The following is an 11,966-nucleotide window of genomic DNA, read 5'->3' on the forward strand; positions in this document are numbered from 1 at the left end:
GGTACACCTCCAGCAGTGCTGTTTTGGCCTGGGTTCCAGATCTCCTCCAGCCCATCCCTGCTGGCACCTTGGCAGGCACATTTCTGTCGGCCTCATGATGGAGCCAGAGCAGCGCGAGGAGGTGGCACCGCGTGCCAGAGGACCCTACCTGCCAGGGAAAGGGCGTGAGCATCCGTGCAGCTCACTGTAATTTCTCTAATGGCTTTCTTTGGCTTGATAGATATTGAAGGAAGCTTGTTGCCGGGGCAATTTCCATGGAGAGATAATAAGAGATCATTTTCAAGTGAGCGAAACTTTAATGGCACATTCTGGTAATGAGGCAGCAAAGAGAGTAATGACCGGAGACCTCAGAGTGTGAGCACACCATGAGAAGGGGGAGGACTCACGGCTCACTGCTCACAGCAGACACTGGAGGTCTGATCTTTGTCCTCTTGAAGTCGGACTGCAGTTGTGCTGCTGTCTTCAAGAGGAACAACATTAAGATGTACTTGCCTGTGACAAGGCTGGGAGGCTCCATAGAAATGCTTCAGTCAATTCCCGGGGAAGCAGGAAGGTCCTGGTAGGGCTTGGCACCAAACCCTCCAGCCTCTTCCTCCTGCAGAAGGCAGGCTGGAAGCAAAAGCCTCCACCTTCATAAAGGTATGAAGCTGCTTCATCTCTCTCCATTCCTTGAATTCATCTCTGCAGCCTGGTTTCGGCCTTGCTCTTAAGGTGGTCCCTCAATCTGCTACTTCATAAGGGCAGCCAAATCCAGTTGTTGTTTACCTCCTCTCAAAAGAAGGAAGGTGAAGGGTCTGCTTTCCTCCAGCCTCGTTAACAGTTGTTTCATTAATCACAGCTTTCTCTTCAAAACCAGAGACAATCTGTCCAATTAACATTAAAGCTCTGGCAGTCGCTTGCAACTTTGCAAGCAGCACTTTGACAACCGTCGCTAATAAGTCTAACATTTCAAAAGCTGCTCACAAACAAAACAGCCTGGTCGCACCTTGTTAATACCCTGTGCTGCCTGTTTTCATGAACAGCAGAGCCAACCTTCTCTCTACCCACTTCAATGCTGGTTTTCAGCAGAAAACAGGTCCCAGATTGCTCCTCCTGCCAACCTCTGTCCATCACATCCAGCACTCTGCTGGGTTACCTGGGCAAATCCTTTCTCTTGCAACGTATCCCCAAGAAGGCTTTGACACCAGACCACACCTGAAACCACTCAGTTCCCACAACATAGAGCTGTAGGTCACAAGGAATTAGCACACTGAAGTGAAGGTCCACCACAAAAGATGATTCATAACAGCTTGTAGAGGCTATGCCATGCTGGCAGAGAACTGCAGAAATAGAAAGTTGTGGATAAAAAGTTATCCTGTTAACTACACGCCTCTCAGTCTAACCTTGACTTGAGATTTCAAAGTGAATTTGGAAGGAAAGAACAATTAAATACCCAGAGATAAAGAGGAAATGAGATAAGATGCAACATGGGTTTACGAAATGTAGATTGTGTCAGACGAACACGATAGCTTTGTTTTGATAAGATACCTGCTAGACAAAGGAAATGCTGCTGATCTCCTTTATCTAGACTTCAGTAAGGTATCTGATAGGTGCCATGCGGGAAAGTATTAGTGAAGCTGGAGGAAATGAGGATTAGTAAACTGTAAGGTGAGGTGCAACTCTCTGGAGGGAATTTACTAGAGGAGTTTCTTAGAAAACAGTCTGGGAACTGATCTTCTTTTCTTCTTGCTTATGATCTTGGCAATGAAAGCAGAATCCTGAAGCTGAAATCCCCCAGTGACACAGAACTGGAAGTTTTGTTGATGCAGAGGAAAATGAGAACATGAGTCGGAAAGAACGAAATGACCTTGAGAATAAGAATAATAGAAATGAGATGGAAAACAAAAAGTTTCAGATGACAGGTCACAAATCTGAGGACTTGCAACAGCTTCAGATGTAGTATAGGAGATTATGAGCTGCAAATGATCAAGAAGACCTGCATGGTCTAAGGGAAAGCTGGCTTCAGACACAGAAAGGCAAGTGATATTCTTGGATTTATCTGAAGAGGTATTTCAGCAAATGGTGTCACTACTATGGGCCTTACTTTTCAAGGTCAAGGTAAGCTTAACCTTGCAGCAGCACAGAGAAAGGCTGGAAGATGATGTAGAAGATGGAAAGAGATCAGAGAGAGAAGAGCAGAAGAGTCAGGAACAGCATGTTTGATTTGGTAAAACACAGGTTGATGTAGGAGAAGCTCCAGAGTGGTAAAACCTCAATGATTTTATGGTTCTATGAAAAGAGCTATGTGAGCTGATGGGATTTTGGTCCTGAAGCACCTAGGGCAGGAACATGGTCAGAATTAGGAAAAGAGATTCCACCTGCTTACTGGTGGAAGCTGCAGGAACAGAACGCAAAGTTTTGAGGTCTGAACTCTTCCTCTCACATTTGCAATGACAAGGACTGGCCTTCCTAACCCTGTCATTAGTGTGTTCCCAGGCAGGACACTGCTCCCTTCAGTCCTTCCTAGTATTCTGGCCAGCTTCCTCATTCCTGATGCTCCTGAAAATCCCTTTGGGCTCCTGCCAGAAATTCAGTGCATCTATGCTGGAAAGTAAAGCTATGATTGTAGCCATATATCTCTAACGTGGCCAGAGCAGGCAGCAAAATCAGGGACAACACATTAGCAAATGTAAGAACCTGAGCTATCTGCCCGGGGTCCTGGTGCTATCGTATTTTTATTCTTCTGGGTTATCATTTCTTTCTTCCTAACTTACATCAAAATATGAAATAAACACATCTCCATCTTGCTGTCTAAAGATGCCTAAAGAGGTTAAGCTGCCATTTGGAATCTGGCTTGGTGATACAATTTGCACAGAGCGTGTTTTCCCCTCCTGTCTGTTGCTCCTGTATCAGAGACATGTTAAGCAGCACTTTCTTCTTCTCTTTTGCTTTATATTTGCTTCATTCTCAGGTCTTTTGTGAAACTCGGACAAGTGCTTTGTGACAATCTGACTACGGATTTGAGGACTTTGCTGGGAAGGCTCTTTACCAATGGGTGTGAGCTGGGTTTAAATTTAAAGGAGCGTGAATGCCTTGTCTGGCACAGGGCTACCACATGTGTCATGGCTTTAATTATTGCTGCTTGCCATGCTGGGAGGTGAATGTAAGATGAAGATTGGGGAACAGTCAGATCTGAGCAATCAAGGTGATCCACACCTGGAAGTGGTTGGGAGTGAGAGAGGGGCAGAATTTGGTGATTCTGCAGGTTTTATTTTCATCTTTGGATGTTATGATTATATGTCTGCATTCATGACTGCCCCATCACTATGACAAGCATGCTGGAGCAGCTCAACTTTCTCATGTACACAATCACTTGTATGTTGTCTGCAGCTCCTGACTCACTGGACCCAAATTATTTTCACACACAGCATAGGAGAGAAGCTGGTGGGCAGGATCTGGCCTGAAAGGCAGTGGTCCTCAATCCACCCTTACCATAAACCCTAAGAAATGCTGTAATCCCTATTTGTCAGAACAGGAAACTGAGGCAAAGAGAGTGAAAGCGGCTGCCCCAAACTCAGGGCATAAAGCCATGAAAAATATTTAGGAGTTTTAAGCATCTGATGCTTTATTCAACGTGATGTAAGATTCAACTGCTGAGCCTGAATGATGGGAGTATCCTTCCCCTGCCCTGACCCAGGCGTGCCCAGCCAGCACACAGGTATGTGCTCAGTGACTTACATGTCACCCCCTCCTGTCCTTGCCTCTCTCCTTGTCCTGGCAGCTCAGGAGACCACCCTAGAGCACGTCTGTATGGGGAAGACGAGCTCTGCCAAGGCTGAAGTCCTCTTTTGTTACATATGTAGTGTGTCAGATACAATTTCCCCATCTGTGTTGAACCCCCTCCCCTTCCTGTGGGATCACCATGCTGGAAAGCTTACAGTGAACCTCTAAGTATCAGTATTTGCTTTCTCCAGAAAAGGTCAACGCCCAGCACTTCTGGGCAGTGGCACCATGACCTTTTCAAAGCACAGACAGATGGAAGTGGCTCTGTGGAGAAAGGCCAGGGCAGAAGGGCAGCTGGCAGCCTTTCCAGGAGTCTGTTTTAGTGGCAGAACATAACAGTCTCCCAAACACACACACATTTGCAGCCAGCTCCTCAGCTGTTCTCAGCTGGTTTACAGCCAGCGACTTCAGAGGTGTTGCAGTGCTTGAAGCAGTGTGAAGTCAACCTCCTTCTTCTGCACTGATCCTCGTATCTATAAGATTCTCCTCTAGTTCCTCCCCACCCTATGAGATCATCCAACCCAGCATGCTCCAAGCATCTGGTCAGAGATTCATGCAGGGGGAGTAAGGAATGGAGCCACGTCTGACTTCCTCTGGGCCATCCACATCCGCTGTCCCATGTCCTATGTAATAAAGACAAAAGACGGATTCCAGGGTTCCATCAGCCACATTTTTGGTGTGATTTTGGAGGTCCTGGTTGCAGGATGAGACACAAAACTCTTTGCTAACTATTTGAACTCAGTGAAATGCCTGTCTCACTGCCTCGTTATCTCACTGCCTCACATGTTTAGTGAGAGGTTCATGCCCAAATGCACAGCTAAACTGGGACCCAAATCTGGAGCTATTCCAGAGATGAAGAAAACAGACAAAGCAGATCCAATGCCCCCAAGATAGCACAGTTGGGTAAAATTGCCTTACTGGCCAAATGAGATGAAGCGTGGAGTAAGTTTAATTTCTGTGTTACGTTCTTGTTAATAACAATATCTAATTAAGGCATCTGGCGACAAGTTAATGGACAATAAAGGAAAAAATCAAGCAGGCATTATTGAATTTTTCTTTTAACTCCAGCTCTCTGGGTTTGAATGAATCCATCATTGGAGACAGTGCCTTGTTTGTCTGAATCTGACTTCAGCCCACAAGTGTAAGTTGTAGCTTTATTGTCTAGGTCCTATCCCTTAAAATTAGACTCGTCATTCTCATGAAGATGATTGCTTGAAGGGGAGATTAACCTTTACGATGTGATGATGGAAGTTGTTGTTCATTTCAAGAACCCATGAATATTATCAGGAGCTGGAAGTGATGAAAACTGGACTAAGATTTGGGGACAGAGATGAGAGGAGAAAATACAGTTTGCCTTTGATTGGGCTCTTCTGATCCATTTTTTTCACATCTGATTTCACTGTGGTGCTATTATTAATTTAAGAAATGATTTGAAGGAGTCTAAGTTTTATTTATATGAGTGCACAGCATCTCATGCAGAAAGATCACTATTTCTGTCTAGGAACTTTATGTGATCCTAAATAAAACATGGGTGTTTATCAATAGCATGTTGGTTACTTTTGTTTGTTATGTGCTGCACATCTCCTTTTCTCCTTTTCCTTCTGTCTTGAGAAAGAGACAACCAGGTTGTCCACAAGCTCTTGCAGCAGAAAAGCCCTTTGCCCTTTTCTTCCTGTTATCTTTTAAAATGGAAGACATCAAGGCTGTGCATATCAATATTGCAAGCCCTGGCCCCACGTATTGTGCCTACACCACCCCCCAAAGGTATAACACTGGCCTGAGCAGTCCAACCAAGGTTAGCTCCATGCTGGGGGAAGGAAGCGATGTTTCTAGGACAGCTCAACCATGGCAAATCTTAACCCTCTCCAAAGGTTGTCTGAGCCCAGCAAAGACTAAACAGTTCTGTGTAAAATGACACTGAGTTGTTTTTGAGATCCTCTGTATGTGATTGATCTCCTGTAACAGGACACGTGCAATTAACCAGCAGCTTTGCTATTAATAAATATCTCTGAGTATATGGATAAAATGAATTGGGGTCTCTGCGGATTATTACCTTTCTCTACCTGACACTTCTTTAGATGAATGACATGGAGAAAAAAGAGAATCCTAACAGTATATAATTGAGTGTGTTAGGGTTTATGAAGAGATTCCTACAATAACTGTCATGTTCCACCTGACGGAGTAGCTGTTATGTGAACATGCCAAAGTACCACTTTCCTTGCTGTGATCTTTGTTCACACTTGCTTTCTCTGCCTTAGCTTAAAATCTCCTTTAGCCAATGTCACTGAATGCAACCTGAGTAATGACTTGAGTGGAAAATAAGGATGGGAATAAAGAATGAGACGAACATTTACTGTCAGAGGCCTCAAATTGGGCACCAAAATGAAAGGAGACCCACTGTTCCAGAGGCAGAGAGCTCCTGCTGCTTCCACCAGTGACAGCATCTCTGGAAATCAGGACACATCGATTTATATCCTGCCACTGTGCTAGGCATTGTCAAGCCTCTGCTCCAAAGGGGACAGCTAGAACAGGTGGATGAAGCACCGGAGAGAAATGAAGGCACCAACACAGAAAAAACTGAGAACACCCTGTGCCAAGGGAGAGGGGAAGATTTGCTTTCACACTCATCGAGGCTGTGTTTTGTGTGTCTTTGGCTGCTCCAACCTCCAACAGAGATGTTTGCTGCTATATATTAATAAAATATATTTGTGCTGATGAACTGAACTCCTATTTGGATGTGGCAATGTTTAAAAATAATGCACAGCTCACAAGCAGCCCCGCAGCCTGGGAACAGGGCTAATAAACACAGACACAAGCCCTTCCCCTGGCCTGGCAATGGCTGCAGTTACAGGCAGACTGCTTCCATCTCCCTGTGGACGCACGTCCCAAGATGATTTACAAAAGGACTCACTGCCTTTGCAGCTCTCCTGTCCTTTCACATCCAACAGCAAGGAGGACTCTGCGTGTTCATCCCAACCCTCCCTCCCCTTCATTATCTCTGCTCTCCCTCTTCACCCCAGCCTTTTTTTTTCATTGCTGCCCAGCATCTTTCCATCCTGTTTTCCTTCTCTGACATCCCTTTCTCCCTTTCTTCCTCTTTCACGTGTCTCACACTCAAGCCTCCCACAGCTACAGACCTGCCAGCAGGTCTTGCATGCAATGGGGCTGAGGGATGCACTGTCACTTTCTGCCCCTCCACATCCCTCTGCCTATTCCCCACTGATCTATTGCAGAGGACAGGTAACCTCAGCCAGAAAGACAGATGCCATAATTACATTCCCCTTTCCAGCAGCTTTTCCCCCTTACTTCTTCCTGATGGAAATCGTGGGCAAGAAAAATCTATTATTACTCTCCAAATCATATCAAATATTTATCAGGGTAATTCTCTAGTTATCACCACCGATTGCAAGCCTTAGTCACGTAGTAAATCTTGTTAGTGTCATCTCTGGGAATGTGTCTCGTCTGTCTCTGCAGCCGAGTGCTGCATAAACCATGTTGCCCCAGGGGAACTTGGCTTATGGGAAAGGCAGTGGAGAAGGAGGTGGTGAAGGCGATCAAAGATGGTCACAGACTTCCCAACTCCCCTCGCTCCAAGGATGCAAGATGGGGGCTGATAAGGATGGGGCTAAGAGCAGGCAGGTTGTGTGTGGGAAGGGGACGTCTGCTGGTCTGATGACTCCCTGATTTGTCAGTCTCTGGCAGTAGGGCTATTGGCTCAATCACATGATTATTCTTAGGGGTCCTGTAAGTCAGGGCAACCTTGACATCTCTGCCAGCCACGCCAAGGACTCTCTCCTTCCACCCACTGCAGAAAGCACTAACAAATGCAGCCATTCTAGCTGCGCTTTTTTTGTTGCCGTTGTTGTTGGCACCAAAATGTTTCCAGATTGCACCTATTTTTAAACTCTTTATTGGGTCAGATCTGGACAGCTTGGAGACTTCAGCTCTTCCTTCTTTTTACCCCTGTGCACATAACTTATTGCTGCAAAGGGAAGAAAAGAGCAACAAATTTCCTCTGCCAGAACCAATCAATCTGGCACCTGTCATCAGCGTCACAGCAGCTATAAAATATTTAATTTCTTAATGATGAATTGGCAGATTGTTTAAAAAAGACAACAAGGAAACAAAGAAAAGGAAGCAGACACTCACAATCTGCAGTCACACTCTCTGCCAGGCTGAGACTTTGGAGCTGATAGCAGGAATGTGTTTTTACACCCAAGCTACCTGAGACTACTGTCTATTAATAAAGCTCTACCGGTTGTTTTGGGGATGTTTTTGCTGATATTGTCAGTCACTGAACCCTTGACTTGCTGTCCCAAAGTCCCACCACTGATTCTTGATGAGACTCAGTCTTCAAAGAATCTCTTTTTCGGAAAACAGAAATCAGCTCCTTAATGGCACAGATCTTTCCTTCCTCAGGAGCTGTTGCAGCAGTAAAAGCAAGGGAAAGAAGTGACCAGGCTGAGTCAGAGCACAAATCCATCTAGCCAGGTATTCTGTCTCCAGCAATGGCCAAGAGTGGATGCTTTAGGAAACATACAGGAATAGGTCAATCATAGAGTGCTATTTCTCTAGCAGCCTCCAGCAATCTGCAGTCCAGGGAGATCTTTATGGTTTGTACCTCCAACTGGAATCTTCTTCCACAAACTTGCCTAGTCCTTTTTTAAACTCATGAAAACTTCCAGTATCCACAAAATCTTCACTCAGTCCCACAGTTCTTCTGAATGGATCAGTGTGTCTTATTTTGTTCTCTGCATATCACCTACTAATTTTACTTGATGCTTCCAGTCCTTGCACTAAAGAGACAGTGAAAAATCATCCTCTCCTCAACTCCCATCCTTTGGACATGCTTGGCTCACAAAACAGGGATCAGCACAGGGATGCCTGGAGACTGGAATTACTAAGCCTGATTTCACAGGGCACGTCAGCTGGAGTGTGCCCATGGACACCTTGTGAAGAAAAGTTAAAAGCAGGAGTTCCTCCAAAAACCTGGGGAAATGAAGAGGATGGGAACATTCATACTTCTCAAAGTTTATTATTTTTAAGTCAGTCTCATGATTCGAAGCAGTGATGCTCTGCAGTGGCGTGACCGAACCTACACTGTTCATCTGGGCTGGGGGAGCATGCTGGGAAGTTTGGCAGACGCAGGTGGGTGGCTGGCAACTTGTACAGAGAGCCTTCGTGCTTTCTCCTCTGCCTCTCCTTGCAGTGGGTGGGGAATGAGGGCTCTGACAGACATCCACGGTGGGATCAGCCAGTTGTGGTGGGATAGCAGTGTCTGTTAGATACTGAGTTGCACGAAACGTCTTAGCTAAAAAAGCTCAATTCACCAGATTTCTGGCAGAGCCTTCAAGCTCTGTCTGCTCCTATGATTTGTTTCAGCCCTCCTGCAGACATCCTGTGTAAATACACTGAACAAAAGCTACCACTTGTAAGGCAAGGGCTTAACCTGCTTTCAAGAGGGGTCAGTGCAATTAAGAGCAGCACCCACCACTGCCAGGAGCTGGTTCATGATGGCAAACTGCTGCTTCAGACCTCCCCCATCCCTGTTAGCGTGGGTCTGCTCTAGGGCAAAGTGAGGTTTCCCCCAGCTCCTGTGCAGAGTCTCTGAACCGCAGAAGGATGTTTCACTATGCACCAAAGCACACTGTGCTCCTAAGGGCTGGTTGCTTTGGCACAGGGATAAGACGAAATCAAAGGCCTCCACTTTTGTGTCAGACAGCTCTTTTCCCCATTAACTCTGGATCTGTCTTCTACAGATGGTGTTTAAAGAGAAGTTTGCTCCATTGATCCTGCCTAATATCTCTTTGAGAGTTTTGAATGGAAAACATGCCGCTTATCTCTAATCAAAGCTGTGTTTTTATCTGCCTCTGGGCCAAAGCGCTGCAACAGGCTTGGCCCTTACATAGAACTTGACTCTGAGCAGATGTGGAGCTGCCTGCCAACTTTTTGGGTATGCAAAGGGTAATTTCCCCACTGGAAAACTGTCCTCAGGGACGAGGGAGCAGAGCAGAGCTGGCAGATCGTTAAGGAAGCTTTACTTAGGGCACAAGAGCTCTCCATCCCCGGGAAAGTCAGGAAAGGAAGACATGAGACTGGCATGACTGAACCAGGACCGGCTGGTGAAACTGTAGAGCAAGAAAGAAATGCACAGGCAGTGGAAGCAGGGACAGGTAACCTGGGAAAGAGACTGGGATGCTGTGAGGCTGTGTAGGGATGGGATCAAGAAAGCCAAGGACCAACTGGAAATGGACTTGGCAAGAGGTGCAAAGAACAGTAAGAAAGGCTTCTACAGGCACATCAACCAGAAAAATAAAATTCAGGAAGGCATACCCTCCATAGTAAGCAATACAAGCAGGTAGTAACAATGGACATGGAGAAGGCAGAAGTACTTAACTTTTTTGCCTCAGTCTTCATTGGCAACTGCTCTTCACACAGCCCTCAAGCAGATGGGTAGAAGGTTGGGGAGTGGGGGAGCAATGTCTGTAAGCAAAGATCAGATTCACGACCACCTGAGGAACCTGAATATCTGAAAGTCTATGAGTCCTGATGAGATGGATCCCAGAGTTCTGAGGAAATTAGGTGATGTAGTCTTCAGGCCCCTCTCAATGACGTTTGATGTCATGGCAGTTAGGTGAGCTCCTCAGTATAGGAGAGACTTAAACCTGTTGTAGCACGTTTAGAGAAGGGCCACCAAAATGATCCAAGGGATGGAATACCTCTCTTACAAGGGCAGGCTGAGAGAAATGAGGGGCTGTGCAGCCTGGAGAAGAGGTGGCTCGGGGATGAGCTGAGAGCAGCCTGTCAGTATCTAAGGGGGTGTAAAAAAGAAGGGGACAGACTCTTTAGCTGGTTCTGTTGTGACAGGACAAGCGGAGACAGTTTCAAACTAAAAGAGGGGAGATTTATGTTGAATAGAAGGAAAAAGCTTTTTATGATAAGGGTGGTGAAGCACTGGCACAAGTTGCCCTGAAAGGTGGTGAATTTCCCATCCCTGGAGCCAGCCAAGGTCAGGCTGGATAGGGCTCTCAGCACCAGACTGAACTGTAGGTGTCCCTGTTCATTGCAGGGGAGTTGGACTAGATGACCTTTAAGGGTCCCTTCCAACTCAAATAATTATATGTTTCTATGAATTAGAAACCAGGAATCCAGCAACTCTTAGCTACCTGACTGCAGCACAGTTGTCTGAAGAGGGATCTCTTTCCCATCTACTAAAATAGACACCACCGCCAGCAAAAAAAAAACTGGGAAGAGTGACTCAAAGCGGGGGAAGGAAGAGGGATAGGGCTGATGGGTAGCTTGACACCCACATCAGGAAAGCATCTAAGCAAAACTTCTTGCATCCTACTGTTGTCAATGTGATTTCAAAGCATATGCTTAAGTTGAGAAGGGACCGAGAGAATGGTTAGTCGTAGGAAGCTTTTGGCTCACAGCAGTAGAAGACACGTTGAGGGTGTTCTTGCAGTGGGCAGTCTCAGTACCCTTTCTATCACAGTGCATTTCCATAAAGCTTTAGCAAAGAGCAAGAGGTTAAAGAAACCCTGCCTTTCTTTCCCTTTTGTTCCCCACACTCAGCCCTGGGGAACTGGCCTGAAGGCATCTCTTGCCCTTGACTTCTTGCCAGGCTCCCTAGCTGGAAACCTTCCTCCAGATGGAGCAGGCTAGGAGAGGTAAGGAAATGCAAAGAGGAAAGAATTGAAAACATATGGATATTTCTAATTTTGCTAATGTTATTGATGTCATTTAAACCACCAGCAAAAAAAAGTAAGGAAAATATTATGATTCCACTCTAATACTTTTTACATTCATTTGTATTAGCATAAATTTCTTCTCAGTAGAATTTTCTTTCAGAATCTGGATGAGGTAGATTCTTTATTTTATTATTTGATTGAAAAGAACCTACTTTCTCCCAAATACCTTTTTTTTTTTCATTAAAAAGTAATAACCAAACACGGCCAGTCAAAGCCATGCATTGCAGTGAAAATAGGAAGATACACAAATACACACCCTGAAAAAGCAGCTTCCCAGGAAAGTAAATTCTCTCCCTCATCCACCTCTGTGTGCAAGCTTCATCACTGCCAGGGATTTTATCAAGAATCATAAAGCTCCTCTTTGGGAGCCACCCAAAGCACAGGGTGGAGCATGGCCACCATGGGATTACAGAGCCCGGCCTGCAGCAGGTTGGCATTTTGGGGACGTGCAAG

The sequence above is a fragment of the Meleagris gallopavo genome, chromosome 19 (genome assembly GCF_000146605.3).
Source record: "Meleagris gallopavo isolate NT-WF06-2002-E0010 breed Aviagen turkey brand Nicholas breeding stock chromosome 19, Turkey_5.1, whole genome shotgun sequence".
Lineage (NCBI taxonomy): Eukaryota > Metazoa > Chordata > Aves > Galliformes > Phasianidae > Meleagris > Meleagris gallopavo.